The sequence below is a fragment of the Giraffa tippelskirchi genome, chromosome 4, assembly GCF_054371585.1.
Source record: "Giraffa tippelskirchi isolate mGirTip1 chromosome 4, T2T-mGirTip1v1.2.pri, whole genome shotgun sequence".
Classification (NCBI taxonomy): domain Eukaryota; kingdom Metazoa; phylum Chordata; class Mammalia; order Artiodactyla; family Giraffidae; genus Giraffa; species Giraffa tippelskirchi.
In genome coordinates, this window is record NC_137278.1 from 40,764,698 (window position 1) to 40,780,378 (window position 15,681).

General features: G+C 39.9%; 1 protein-coding gene across 14 annotated transcripts in view; it reads right to left on the reverse strand.

The window, feature by feature from the left end:
* Positions 1–15,681, reverse strand: part of LOC145544390 (uncharacterized) — a 475,872-nt gene that overhangs the window by 176,216 nt on the left and 283,975 nt on the right. For 2 of the 14 annotated variants that reach the window (XR_014081382.1, XR_014081390.1), the window contains exon 6: positions 5,061–5,158. The exons of the other annotated variants lie outside the window; for them this stretch is intronic. The gene's annotated coding sequence lies outside the window, so the exon portion shown is untranslated. The remainder of the gene's footprint in view (positions 1–5,060; positions 5,159–15,681) is intronic. 14 annotated transcript variants of the gene reach the window in all.

The window sequence follows — 15,681 nt, forward strand, 5'->3', positions numbered from 1 at the left end:
AAGAAGAACTAAAGAGCCTCTTGAAAGTGAAAGAAGAGAGTGAAAATTGGCTTAAAGCTCAACATTCAGAAAACTAAGATCATGGCATCTGGTCCCACCACTTCATGACAAATAGATGGGGAGAACAATGGAAACAGTGAGAGACTTTATTTTTTTGGGCTCCAAAATCACTGCAGATGGTGGCTGCAGCCATGAAATTAAAAGACGCTTGCTCCTTGGAAGAAAAGTTATGACCAACCTAGACAGCTTATTAAAAAGCAGAGACATTACTTTGCCAACAAAGCTCCGTCTAGTCAAGACTATTGTTTTTCCAGTAGTCATGTATGGATGTGAGAGTTGGACTATAAAGAAAGCTGAGTGCCGAAGAATTGTTGCTTTTGAACTGTGGTATTGGAGAAGACTTTTGAGAGTCCCTTGGACAGCAAGGAGATCCAACCAGTCCATCTTAAAGGAAATGAGTCCTGAATATTCATTGGAAGGACTGATGCTGAAGCTAAAACTCCAATACTTTGGCCACCTGATGTGAAGAACTGACTCATTTGAAAAGACCCTGCTGCTGGGAAAGATTGAAGGTGGGAGGAGAAGGGAATGACAGAAGTTGAGATGGGTGGATGGGATCACCAACTCAATGAACATGAGTTTGAGTAAAGTCTGGGAGTTGGTGATGGACAAGGAAGCCTGGAGTGCTGCAGTCCATGGGGTTGCAAAGCTCTGGACATGACTGAGTGACTGAACTGAACTGATATGCTTGTATATGTATAACTGAATCACTTTGCTGTACACCTGAAACTAACACAACATTGTTAATCAACTCTACTCTAATATAAAATAAAAATTAAAAAAATTAACTGATATATTAATATATAAAAAAACCTTCGTTCCTCATGTGTGCTAAATCACATGAGAGTAGTGTCCAACGCTTCACAACCCCATAGACCGTGATCATCATAGAGCAGTCATGTGAGGGGAGCAGTACTTCCTGGAAGTCTCAGTAAAGATGAACTTGATGACCTTATTCAAGACTCAACTGGACAGGAGCTTTGTTGTTGTTGTTTAGTCGCTAAGTCATGTCTAACTCTTTTGTGATCCCCATGGACTGTAGCCTTCCAGGCTCCTCTGTCCATAGCATTTCCCAGGCAAGAATACTAGAATGGGTTTCCATTTCCTTCTCCAGGGGATCTTCCCGACCTAGATATCAAATCTGCGTCTCCTGCATTCATAGGTGGATTCTTTACTACTGAGCCACCTGGGAAGCTCAGACTGGAGCTAGACACTCCTAAACTTTTCCCAATGGGAGAAGCACGTAAACATCGCATTTCTCAAATGTGAATATCCAACTGACCTTCTGGAGCACGCCCATAACAAGTAGTTGCTAAGACTATGCCAAAGTCTTTGACTGTGTGGATCACAATAAACTGTGGAAAATTCTGAAAGAGATGGGAATACCAGACCATCTGACCTGTCTCTTGAGAAACCTGTATGCAGGTCAGGAAGCAACAGTTAGAACTGGACATGGAACAACAGACTGGTTCCAAATAGGAAAAGGAGTACATCAAGGCTGTATATTGTCACCCTGCTTATTTAACTTATATGCAGAGTACATCATGAGAAACACTGGGCTGGAAGAAACACAAGCTGGAATCAAGATTGCCGGGAGAAATATCAATAACCTCACATATGCGGATGACACCACTCTTATGGCAGAAAGTGAAGAAGAACTAAAGAGCCTCTTGATGAAGGTGAAAGAGGACAGTGAAAAAGTTGGCTTAAAGCTCAACATTCAGAAAACTAAGATCATGGCATCTGGTCCCATCACTTCATGGGAAATAGATGGGGGAAACAGTGGAAACAGTGTCAGACTTTATTTTTGGGGGGCTCCAGAATCACTGCTGATGGTGACTGCAGCCATGAAACTAAAAGATGCTTACTCCTTGGAAGGAAGGTTATGGCCGACCTAGATAGCATATTTAAAAGCAGAGACATTACTTTGCCAACAAAAGTCCGTCTAGTCAAGGCTATGGTTTTTCCAGTGGTCATGTATGGATGTGAGAGTTGGACGGTGAAGAAAGCTGAGCACCGCAGAATTGATGCTTTTGAACTGTGGTGTTGGAGAAGACTCTTGAGAGTTCCTTGGACTGCAAGGAGATCCAATCAATCCATCCTAAAAGAGATCAATCCTGGGTGTTCATTGGAAGGTCTGATGTTGAAGCTGAAACTCCAATACTTTGGCCACCTCATGCGAAGGGTTGACTCATTGGAAAAGACCCTAATGCTGGGTAGGATTGGGGGCGGGAGGAGAAGGGGACGGCAGAGGATGAGATGGTTGGATGGCATCACCGACTCGATGGACATGGGTTTGGGTAGACTCCGGGAGTTGGTGATGGACAGAGAGGCCTGGCGTGCTGCAATTCATGGGGTCGCAAAGAGTCGGACACGACTGAGCGACTGAACTGAACTGAAAATTGTGATATACCCCTACCTGACCCCCAATCTCCCCTCCTGCCTCCCACCTCCATACCAAGAAGCCACAAACTTCTGCAGAACTGGTTTGGTGAAGTTTCTGAGTGCAGAAGTTCATTCCATCAATGAGGTTCAAGGAAAACACTCAGCATTAGGTGGGATGTAAAGACACTTAAAAGAATGTGATTTCGACAGAATTTCAAGACAGACACAAACATTGTATTTCTCAATAATGAGAAAGGGATGAAGTAAGAATCCCACTGGGTGTGGTAATACAGAGAAACAGGGACACTTTTTCTGAGGCTAAAAGCTCTTGAAAAGCTGAAAGTGGATTCTTCAGACCTGAAGTGCAGATACTGAGGAGATGCTCACCAGAGTTCAGAGCCTGAGATTTCAATCTCTCTACAAAAGTTGTGCAAAGGGAGACAGTCCAGAAGTGACAATTTTGAAAGAATTCCAGAAGCCTGTAATGAAAGCATATCTTGATATATATTCTTTCTTGTTTTAATCTTTAAACAAGTCTTTAAAAATTAGAGATCAAGAACTGGCAGTTAATTTACAAGTTAATCTGTCTAAATTCCTGCTTCCCTTAGGCAATGTTTCATTCTCACTTACCCATGAAAAACTAAGACCCTGAAAACATCAAGTTGAAAGTACAGGGTCACACCTGTAGTTAACAATGAATGGCAGCAGGGAGTGGAAGGTACTAGCGTTAGTGTCTTACAAGGGCTCTTAACTCCCTGGAGACTTCTTGAAATCATGCTCAGAATCACCTTAAAGAACTAGGTATCAGATTAGTTCTTCCAGGCTCTAGCCTAGCTCAGTGCTTCTCAAAATTAAGCATGTATCAGAGTCACCCAAAGAACTCGTGAGAACACAGATTGCTGGGCCCAAACCTCAGAGATTCTGACTCAGTAGATCTGGGGTACAGCCTAAGAATTTGCAATTCTAGCCATTCATTTCCCAGTGATGCTGATACAGCAGACCTGGCAATAGCCTAGATCATATCTTAGAATCTGTTTCCCTAGACCATTTCTTGGGGTCTGATTTTTGTGACTTGGTCCAGTTTACTTCATCTGGGACAGAGAGGGGGCAACTTCCCACACAGGCTGAGGAATGTGGTATCAATTCTGAGGCCAGTACAAAGAGGTCCATGGGATGATGGTATAACTGGAATCAGGAAAGCAATTCAGTTCAAAAACACCAAGCAAGAGAATTAGGGAAGTGATGAGTGTGTTTATCTGGTTTCAGAACTCCAGAAGTCTACAATCAGGCTTTGCCTCAACCCTCGGCTGAGCCCTATGGGGCTTGGAGTGGACTCTATATGTATCTTAGAAATAATATGTGGTTTTTATAAATGTGTCCTCCCCCTTCCCTTCTTTTTTTCCTTCCTTCCTTCCCCTCTTTCTTCCTCCCTCCCTTCTTTCCTTCTGGAATCACTAAGTTTAAAATTTTTTTTTAACTAAATGAAATTGACAAAATACAGACTGGAACTCATCTCAAGGCTATTTAACATAAAGGCCACCATCCTGTTTCTCCTGAGCTTTTTCCTAATGAAAAAAAATGGAGGTCCACCTTGGAATTTTCCCAGCATCCTTTACAATGGTAAGCTCCTGTGGCTCAGGCCCCAGCTCCACTCTGCATAAAGTAGGACTTTAGAGTCTGGTTGGCACAAAGACAAGGACAGCGATCAAAGTCAGGGTGGGCGAATCATCCATCTCACTGTCAATGGCATGTATCACTCGGATGCTTCAAGCCCTATATACACACATCATTTTGTGTGATTTATGGCCCTAATTAGATCCCAGTGGCAGTATTCCATCAGCTAACAATGCATAGCCTAATCACCTTTTCTTCATACAAATGATTTCCTTAACTTTGCATGCATAACTTAACAGCTTTTATTTTAAAAACTCATGTTAACAGCTTTCCTGTGGCAACCAGTAGGGGTGCTATGATAAGAATCTAATTTGCTGTAAAAATGACTCATTTGTCAAATAAGCATTAAAATAATTGTTCCCCTTTTGACTGTTACCCTGCTGTTTCCAGTCATTCTCCAAAACTAAATTATTTACTCATTTGAAAGTTCAGCTGTGCATATTTTAATTGATATTCCCTCATAGGACTCATATTGTTAATGACAATAATTAACCCGAAAAGGCTGCTAAATAATTATGCTAGAAAGATATGAAGTATTTGCACAGAAAGTAAAATCAGCATTTGAAAAACTATCAAAATGTAAAACTTTCATATTTTATGGCAAAGCACAGTAATAGTTCATAATCAAATTAAAGAGAGAAAGGGAAAATGTAGATTATATGATTTGATGCAGAATACTTTATGTTTTCAATATAGAAAAGTAGTCTAGCTAACAAAATTACTCTGTCATCTCAATAAGCTTGTGATATTACTATTCTAGCTGGCAATATAAATTGTTCTCCAGCACTTAGCATGGCTTAGGATGGGAGCAAACTAACTCTTAATAATGATACCAAACACATATTCACTGCTTCTCTGTTAGATAAATCTCCCTATGACAGACTCAACAAGCCCCACACACTTCCAACAGAGACACAGCACTAGCAGATTGTATCCCTTACCCAAGAACGCAGCTGGCTCTCAACTTGTTGGGAAGATCTCAGCAGAAGTGGCAAGTCCTTATTCTCTGGGATTCAAAGAGAGCTGTGGTCTTCAGATCCTTATCAAATTAGACACAGAAGGGACCTAAGAGTCTTACACTTATTAATGTACAGTCTTTCCTGGCCAGTCTACTAGCCTTCTAGTTCCTAGAAACCCACAGAGCTGACAATCCCATGGAGATGACTAGAGATCATTTATCCAAATGGACAGTAAGGACTGTTAGACCCTACCTACTATCCTACCTTAATAGGAGACTAGAAGGTCAGAACTTAGCTATGTATGCTCCACAAATACTTCTGAACTAAAGCAGAAAGCAACTTCACAATGCCACAGAGGTGCTGGGACTTCAGGGCTATACCGGTACACGCCTCCCATATGGCAAGAGCAGCCCAACAAGGCATCAATAAAAGCTTCTGTCATTGATTCAATTCTCTTTATTTTTACCTTACAGCTGATATCACTGGTAGCATAATAATGCTGTAATAAAAGAGATGATAATATTTGGTATTTATAAAGTTCTATTTATTTTTACTCACAGGTGCAAAGACTAATGCTAATAGGAGGCAGAAGAATAACTTATGAATACGTGCCATACCTCACTTCCAAAAATATCTCCTGCAAGCACTGAATACATAGAATAAATGGATAGGTGGATATGGTGCTAATTATACTTGTCATCAAATAAAATTGCAACTTGCACAAAGAATACAATTTGATTTTATATATATGTATAGATAGATTGTTCATATGTTGTTATCTATATCACTATTCTTTCCATAAACATTAATTTAGCAACTACTCTGTGCTTAGCACTAGCAATAAAGTGGTCAACAGGATAGATAGGGGCCATATTCTCAAGCTGCTTACATTCTGGCAGTTAACCAAAGGGTATATAAGTAAATTTATTTATAGTCAAGACAGTGAAGAGTAACAATCTTTTAATGGAATCCCTCTCTGCAAATCTGCTGAAATAATACAGAGCAATAACTGAACTCAAAAGTTAAATGCAGAGAGAGGAAGATGACTGGAGCAACTGGTCAGCTGGGTTCCAGGTCTGGAAGCAAATACTGGAGCTAGGAATTCAGCTCCATATAAAATGAGAAGCTGAAATTAGGGACTAAGCTAAAGGTCCCCTGTTGATGAAATGAAACGGAGACTATTGCTTTATTTTTCCTGGTTCTGTGGCTGTGGATATAAGCAGTAGGATAAAGACATATTTAGTTTCACTAATAAGGACTGAGCTAAGCCACCCTCTGACTCAATGCCTAGATGTGCCACATTCCTACATCATCCTAAGTGTTAGTCACTCAGTCGTGTCTGACTCTTTGTGACCCCATGGAATATAGCCTGCCAGGCTCCTTTGTACATGGAATTCTCCAGACAAGAATACTGGAGTAGGTTGCCTTTTCCTTCTGCAGGGACATCGTCTTAAGGAGAAGTATAAAATGTTATTACTGTGAGATCTGATCTGAACTTGGGGAGGAGGGAACAAAAGGTGAGGAAGAGGAAACTACAAACCCACTAGACAAGGAGAGGTGATCACTGACGGAGAGAAAATATGACCCAATCAAAATAAGCTTATATAATAAAATTCCGAATATATAGGATAATCTATGGTTAAGAAATACATCTGAAAAGATTAGCACTAGAAATGTGAATTCATGCCAGATAAAACTGATTATATAGAAGAGCATGACAAAGACTTTAAATAAGTAGGTTGAAGAAATTTAATTGAAAATTAAATAATAGTATTTGTTTAAAAGAGAACAAAAATGTGAAACAGAACAGGCAGAAATAATATAAGAACATGTGAATCTGAAAAAGAACCAATTAGAAATCCAGAAGTAAAATATATAAATCATTAATATTATTGAATAAACTCATATAGACAAGTTAAAATCTAGACTGGACCCAATCAAGAGCAGAATTCTGGAATTAGAAGATATTATAAAGGAATTTATCTAGAACAAAGCACAGAGAAACCAAAGTGACCAGAAAGAACAGCTATGAGATACGGATTCTAGACTGATATGCTCTAACCCAGGAGTCAGCAAACTATGACCCACAGGCCAAATCCAGTCTTCTGGCTATGAGTCAAAAATGATTTTTACAGTTCTTAATGATTATAAAAAATCAAAATAAAACTAATATTTTGTGATTCATGAAAACTGTATGAAAATTCAATTCAGGATCCAAAAATAAAGCTTTACTCTAATACAGCTATATGTGTCTATTTACCTATTGTTTAGGCTTTCAGGCTACAACAGAATTGAGTAGTTTCTACAATAGAACTGAATAGTTTCAACAAGAACAGAATGGCCCACATAGCTGATTTATATTTACTAACTCTACAGAAAAGTTTGCATATCCTGGCTCTATCATCTCTGTTTAAGAAAAAACAAAAAGGGGAGGAAATGGTATAGATGGTATATTCGTAGAGGCAATAAATGAGAATTTTCCAAAAAGAATGACTTGGTAGTGAATGACATGTAATACTCTTCTTCAGTTCAGTGACTGTTCCTTATTTTAAGAATATTGAGGGGCATTTACTAGACCATTACTGAGTATTACCATCTAAGGTTTACAGTCAATTGTACTATTTCATTGAACTGACCAATTAACTAGACAATTCATCAATCCAGTCAACCATCTGTTGTTAGTTCACTGAAATGATTGTTAAGTTCTGCCCAATGAAATCCAGAATATCTAATCCTATAACTCACTGCTGCTGCTGCTGCTAAGTCGCTTCAGTCGTGTCCGACTCTGCGCGACCCCATAGACAGCAGCCCACCAGGCTCCCCTGTCCCTGTCTCCAGGCAAGAATACTGGAGTAGGTTGCCATTGCCTTCTCCCTATAACTCACTAAAATTTCTCAAAAATTTCTACCAATCCACCTCACCGAATTTCTGTCCTCTCCTGAGACATTATCCCATGAGTTAACTCCCTAAACTCAATTCCTTCCAAGGTATGCCCTTCCCATAGGTCTTCCTGTTGCTGTCTTTCAAGTTGCAATTCTTTAACATTGAGCTACATGATCTTGTTTATTCAGTCTTAGTTCTGTAAATATTTACTGGGTGTCTGCCATGTAGCAAGTGCTCTTCTAGGTGATAAGGAGACAAAGATAAATAAGCAATAACCCCTACCTTCAAGGATCTTACTGTATTTAACAGTTAAATTGGCAATTAAAATACACAATAATAATTGTAAAATCAGGAGCAGAACAACAGATGAAGAGCACTTAACATTTGAGGACTTGATCTCATGACTTAGCAACTAAATGATACCAATACAGCTAGCTACTAGAATCCTCCAAATCCTCAGCAATTTCTGTCACAAAATGTTTCAGTCCACAAAGAATTAATTCTTTTGGTAGTGTGAGAAAGAATTAACGATAAAAGTATTATAATAGTATTGATAGTACAAGTAACGATTATTACTATATGATCCCTATATTACTGTTTACAGCTCCTCTGTCCTCAGCCAGGCTTTACCTATACAGTTCAGTTCAGTTCAGTCACTCAATCGTGTCCGACTCTTTGCGACCCCATGAAGTGCAGCACACCAGGCCTCTCTGTCCATCACCAACTCCTGGAGTCTACCCAAACCCATGTCCATCGAGTCGGTGATGCCATCCAACCATCTCATCCTCTGTCGTCCCCTTCTCCCCCTGCCCCCCCATCCTACCCAGCATTAGGGTCTTTTCCAATGAGTCAACCCTTCGCATGAGGTGGCCAAAGTATTGGAGTTTCAGCTTCAACATCAGTCCTTCCAATGAACACCCAGGATTGATCTCTTTTAGGATGGATTGATTGGATCTCCTTGCAGTCCAAGGGACTCTCAAGAGTCTTCTCCAACACCACAGTCCAAAAGCATCAATTCTGCGGTGCTCAGCTTTCTTCACCGTCCAACTCTCACATCCATACATGACCACTGGAAAAACCATAGCCTTGACTAGACGGACTTTTGTTGGCAAAGTAATGTCTCTGCTTTTAAATATGCTATCTAGGTTGGCCATAACCTTCCTTCCAAGGAGTAAGCGTCTTTTAATTTCATGGCTGCAGTCACCATCAGCAGTGATCCTGGAGCCCAAAAAAATAAAGTCTGACACTGTTTCCACTGTTTCCCCCATCTATTTCCCATGAAGTGATGGGACCAGATGCCATGATCTTAGTTTTCTGAATGTTGAGCTTTAAGCCAACTTTTTCACTGTCCTCTTTCACCTTCATCAAGAGGCTCTTTAGTTCTTCTTCACTTTCTGCCATAAGGGTGGTGTCATCCGCATATGTGAGGTTATTGATATTTCTCCCGGCAATCTTGATTCCAGCTTGTGTTTCTTCCAGCCCAGCATTTCTCATGATGTACTCTGCATATAAGTTAAATAAGCAGGGTGACAATATACAGCCTTGATGTACTCCTTTTCCTATTTGGAACCAGTCTGTTGTTCCATGTCCAGTTCTAACTGTTGCTTCCTGATCTACATACAGGTTTCTCAAGAGACAGGTCAGATGTCTGGTATCCCCATCTCTTTCAGAATTTTCCATAGTTTATTGTGATCCATACAGCCAAAGGCTTTGGCATAGTCAATAAAGCAGAAATAGATGTTTTTATGGAACTCTCTTGCTTTTTCGATGATCCAGTGGATGTTGGCAATTTGATCTCTGGTTCCTCTGCCTTTTCTAAAACCAGCTTGAACATCTGGAAGCTCATGGTTCACGTATTGCTGAAGCCTGGCTTGGAGAATTTTAAGCATTACTTTACTAGCATGTGAGATGAGTGCAATTGTGCAGTAGTTTGAACATTCTTTGGCATTGCCTTTCTTTGAGATTGGAATGAAAACTGACCTCTTCCAGTCCTATGGCCACTGCTGAGTTTTCCAAATTTGCTGGCATATCAAGTGCAGCACTTTCACACCATCACCTTTGAGGATTTGAAATAGCTCAACTGGAATTCCATCACCTCCTCTAGCCTTGTTCATAGTGATGCTTTCTAAGGCCCACTTGACTTCACATTCCAGGATGTCTGGCTCTAGGTGAGTGATCACACCATCGTGATTTTCTGGGTCATGGAGATCTTTTTTGTACAGTTCTTCTGTGTATTCTTGCCACCTCTTCTTAATATCTTCTGCTTCTGTTAGGTCCATACCATTTCTGTCCTTTATCGAGCCTATCTTTGCATGAAATGTTCTTTTGGTATCTCTAATTTTCTTGAAGAGATCTCTAGTCTTTCCCAATCTGTTGTTTTCCTCTATTTCTTTGCATTGATCGCTGAGGAAGCCTTTCTTATCTCTCCTTGCTATTCTTTGGAACTCTGCATTCAGATGGGAATATCTTTCCTTTTCTCCTTTGCTTTTCACTTCTCTTCTCTTCCCAGCTATCTGTAAGGCCTCCTCAGACAGCCATTTTGCTTTTTTGCATTTCTTTTCCATGGGGATTTTCTTGATCCCTGTCTCCTGTACAATGTCACGAATCTCTGTCCATAGTTCATCAGGCACTCTATCAGGTCTAGTCCCTTAAACCTATTTGTCACTTCCACTGTATACTCATAAGGGATTTGATCTAGATCATACCTGAATGGACTAGTGGTTTTCCCTACTTTCTTCAATTTAAGTCTGAATTTGGCAATAAGCAGTTCATGATCTGAGCCACAGTCTGCTCCCAGTCTTGTTTTTGCTGACTGTATAGAGCTTCTCCATCTTTGGCTGCAAAGAATATAATCAATCTGATTTCGGTGTTGACCACCCGGTGATGTCCACGTGTAGAGTCTTCTCTTGTGTTGTTGGAATAGGGTGTTTGCTATTACCAGTGTGTTCTCGTGGCAAAACTCTATTAGCCTTTGCCCTGCTTCATTCTGTACTCCAAGGCCAAACTTGCCTGTTACGCCAGGTGTTTCTTGACTTCCTACTTTTGCATTCCAGTCCCCTATAATGAAAAGGACATTTTTTGGGGGTGTTAGTTCTAAAAGGTCTTGTAGGTCTTCATAGAACCGTTCAACTTCAGCTTCTTCGGCGTTACTGGTCGGGGCATAGACTTGGATTACCGTGATATTGAATGGTTTGCCTTGGAAATGAACAGAGATCATTCTATCGTTTTTGAGATTGCATCCAAGTACTGCATTTCGGACTCTTTTGTTGACCATGATGGCTACTCCATTTCTTCTAAGGGATTCTTGCCCACAGTAGTAGATATAATGGTCATCTGAGTTAAATTCACCCATTCCAGTCCATCTTAGTTTGCTGATTCCTAGAATGTCGACGTTCACTCTTGCCATCTCCTGTTTGACCACTTCCAATTTGCCTTGATTCATGGACCTAACATTCCAGGTTCCTATGCAATATTGCTCTTTACCTATACAGTCTAATACAAAAACGTATAGGGTACCTAGCATTATTCCCATTTTAAAAGGACCAAACTGAGAATCTGAGGGACTAATTAACTTGCCCAAGGTCACAGAGCAAGAAAGAGACACATTCCAACTCCAAGCTCAAGTCTATCTACAGCCAAGATCTGAATTCTTTTCCCAATCTCTTCTGCCTCACAAATCATCCCAAAGTAGCCCCTGAATGCTATTTTGCCAAATTTTCATCTTAAATGTTCCCAAATTCTGAAAGACAGAAAGAATTTTGGAAGTTTTGTGATGTGAATGGTGAGAGTCATCATAATTATTGATTATTCATACTATTCATTATTATTTGGGGGATAAATGAACAGGAAACAGGGAGAAGAGATATTCATTCATTTGTTCTATCTTTCACTATTTAGTGAGTTTTTACCATGTGCTGTTGGTCCCCATTTTAAGCCATTAAGGATAAAGAAGGGAATGAAACAGATGAAATCTTGATCCTACTGGATCATCTATTCCAGAAAGTCCCTGTCCTCCGTGGTCCCTGAAGGGAAATTTTCCATTCAAATGGAGACATTCCCATCTCCACAAATGATGCTCTCAGGCCCCAAGTCCAGAGAAGAGGCAGGTCAGTGTGTAATCAGAACCCACACAAAGATGTCCAGGGACTGGACTTTTATCAGTCCTAGAAAATTGTACCCAGGTGGTCCCCTGAGAGAATTTGTAGCCACCATTTCTGTTAGAGGGATGTGCATTTAAGTGAAAAAATCAGATGATGAGCAAGCCTCAAAATGCTGAGGCTGAACCACATGTGCTCAAAAGATCCACTGATCTCCTGACCTCAGTTTCAAGTTTACTGTGTGCTGAATGAAAGTTATGTTGAGATGGTGCCTCTCAACCTCACTCATCAGAAAGGGCTGTGTTTCCTTTTGAAAGGCTTTTGTAACGCTGCCCACTCCTCCTCCCCACAAGGGCAGTCGTCCTCACTGCCAAGCCTATTTTTATGGTTCGTCTCCAAAACAAGTGCAAAATAGTGTTGGCCTCAGATGAGCCCTCCCTCTCGCTGGCCACTGGGACACCATCTGCAAGTTGAGTGGGAACAGTAAACACTGCAGGTTAAGTAACTCATTACTAATATTTTCCTTGAGCTCTGAAACTTTTTAAACAAACAACAACAACAATTGTATCATAATAACCTTCCAGAGGTTAACAGCCAGCAGGTGGTCCAGCTCAGTCCAAATGAAAACCAGACAGCTGTTTGATTATAAACTGTTGATTCTTACTAAGATTTGGGGAAAATTTCTTGCTGCGAAAGGGTCTTCTCTTAAAAATCCCTAATGAAACAACACATAAATGTCAAAATGACAAAAATAAGGAAGTGTGTCATAGACTAAGCATTTTAATGTCCTTTCTGGCTTCCTCCAGAGTGTACTCTGGATCTAGCCACATTTAATGGCACAGATTCTTAAAGAGGTGGTGTACAGCATGAATTTTTATGACCCAAATAAAACTTGGAGAGGGTCACTTTCTCTGCCATAGTCAGTGTCCTCAGCAGATGTGTGGTAGGCTCACGTTTCAAATCAGCAACTGTACCAGCATTTTACCTGGACCCAGAGGCTATAGCGAGTGCACATGTGACGATGTAAAGAAACCCTGAGGTGTGGAGCATTATCCTGTCTGTCTCCAAGCCATTAAGACATTGCAGGGATTCCCCTGGGAAACCTTGGCAAAGCTAGAGAAAATTCCAAGGGCTGATAAAATGGTTGGAGAATGGGGAATGAAAAGTTTCTAATCAAAACCTTACATTAGCACCATAAGGCTCCAAGACTGATGACTATAACTGTTTTCTTCCCTTGATGATGAAATGGGACACAAGAAAATTACTCCCTAAATCAGTATTTAATTACCGCTCTATTATACTACAATCAGAAACATTTCAGAAAGCTCAGAAAACAAAGTTGAACCTTTTTATACTGAAATCTGCAGCAAGTGGTGAAATGCAAAAAAAACCTTAGGAATACAAGGGGGAAAAAGCTATGCAATGACAATCACCTATTTTTTAATAAAAGAAAAGGAACAAAAATGAAAAGTGTAGGAGAGAACTTCACAGCTCCTAGTTTAGTTGCAATAAATTAGTAAAAGGCGACAATCACAGAGTGTGAAAAAAAAGAAAAGAAAAGCAGCTTTTTGTTTGACCAGTTTGGTAGGGTTTTTTTGACATGACCATATAAGCAAGAGGTGGCAGTGAGCCAAATCCTCAGAGATAAGATGGGTAGCAAAAGAAAGAAAGAGAAGCAGCACCCAAGATGCTGAGCAGGCCCTCAATAACTTTTTGCTAGTTTGCAGAAAGAGTAATATGAGGGTGTCAGTGCTTCATTCTGAGAAAATAGAGTAAAAAGCCTTTCGAGGGCTTTTCATATCCTATAAGAACCAGACTGTGGTTGCTTCTCAACTACTGGAGGCTCTGCAAGTGAAGACAAAATGTAACTTAATAAATATGTATTGAAGGTCAACATACAACATCCTCTGCTAGGCAATGTGGAGATACAAAAATCAAGACAGTTTTGACCTCGAAGTGTTTTCAATCCTCAAGCAAAAATTAAATAAATAAATAACAACTAACTAGAAGATAAAATATAAAGGTATGAAGACTTTGAGATATATATAATTTAGTTAGGGAGTTTTAGGGTGCTTTTAAGAATGCTACTGGGGAAAACAGACTTTAAGCTTGATCTGAAAGTTTGAGAAAATTTTCCAGTTATGAAGGTTAATTCCAGAGTATTCTAAGAAGCATAAGGTAAGTACAAATAGTGAAAACTAGTACCAAATTTACCTAGTTATCACACATTTCTTCCTATGTTGCTCATATCCTTTTTAAAGCTCCAAATTAAAGGAGTGCCTATAAACATATTTGTTTTTATTTTAAAGAGGTTTTTTTAAAAAAAATGTTTAAGTGTATTGATGCAATTTTCTCTCTGAAATATTGTTCTAGAAGTAAGATACTGCAGATGTCTATTAGCTGGCTGGACTACTGAAAATAATCCTACCTCATATGGTTATGCCCAGCCATTCACACCCCACACATGCAGTATCAGTGTGCAGTCCAAGCCTTCAAACCTCGCTGATCTACAAATGTGATATTTGCACATTTTGCATTCCCTTTCAGTCCCTTTCTCACAGGGTCTAGTGAGCACCAAGGTTCCATTCTACCATGCTCCTTTTTGTTTGTTTTGCTTTTCTTTCCTACCCCACTTCCTTCTAGCTCCTCCCAGAACAGAGCTTACATCCTATTCCATCAGGGCCATGATCTCATTAAGAATCTTAATGTTTGAGATTGGAAGCTTTGTATTCTTTTTCTATGGCTATCATACAAAGAACCAGAGTGGATAGCTTCAACCAGAGATTTACTTTCTCACAACTCTGTAAGCTACAGGTCCAAGATCAAGGTGTTAGCACGATTGATTTCTTCCCTCCTTGAGAGAAGATAGCCATCTTCTCTGTGTCTTCACATGGTCTTCCCTCTATATATGTCTATATCCTAATCTCCTCTTCTTAAAAAGACATCAGTCGTCTTGGATTACCTCTCGCCTTATCTCCAAGTATAGCCACATTCTGAGACTAGAGGTTAAGACTTCAATATATGAATTGGGGGGAGGGGGCGGAGTGTACAAGTCAACCGATAATAGTATTTAATTCACTAAAATTCTCTGATTATCCATTTCCATCTCTATGGAAAGAGAGTCATAAGAGGATGTCCTAATATTTTCCAGTTCTACAAGAGCATGGCTACAGATCACTGCATTCCTACAGCCTGTCCCCTGACTACTTCCTATGGAAATCATGAGATTATCTCAGGGCCTGACGTCACGGCCAAAGTAAGGCATGTAAATCCCCATTTGATCCTCATGAGGAAGTTGAGATTCAGAATGGCTAGGAGATCTGACTAAAATCTTGTCAGTCAGTCACAAGAGGAAAGGCTCTTCTGACTTCAAATGCTGCATCTTATATAAGGAGTAAAAACAAGCTAACACATTAACTTCAGGTGTTAAAAAATGAATTTTAACATTAACTTTCTAGATATAATTAATCAGCAAAGAATAACACTAAAGGTGATCATTTAGGACTGGTCTTGCTGAGTAGGTGTTTATCTTCATGGTATTTTCAAGATGGCCAGGAAGGTTCTGCTGCTCAAAAATTTCACTCCCCTACTTGCTACAGAATGTCTGGAATTTTACCCTTCAG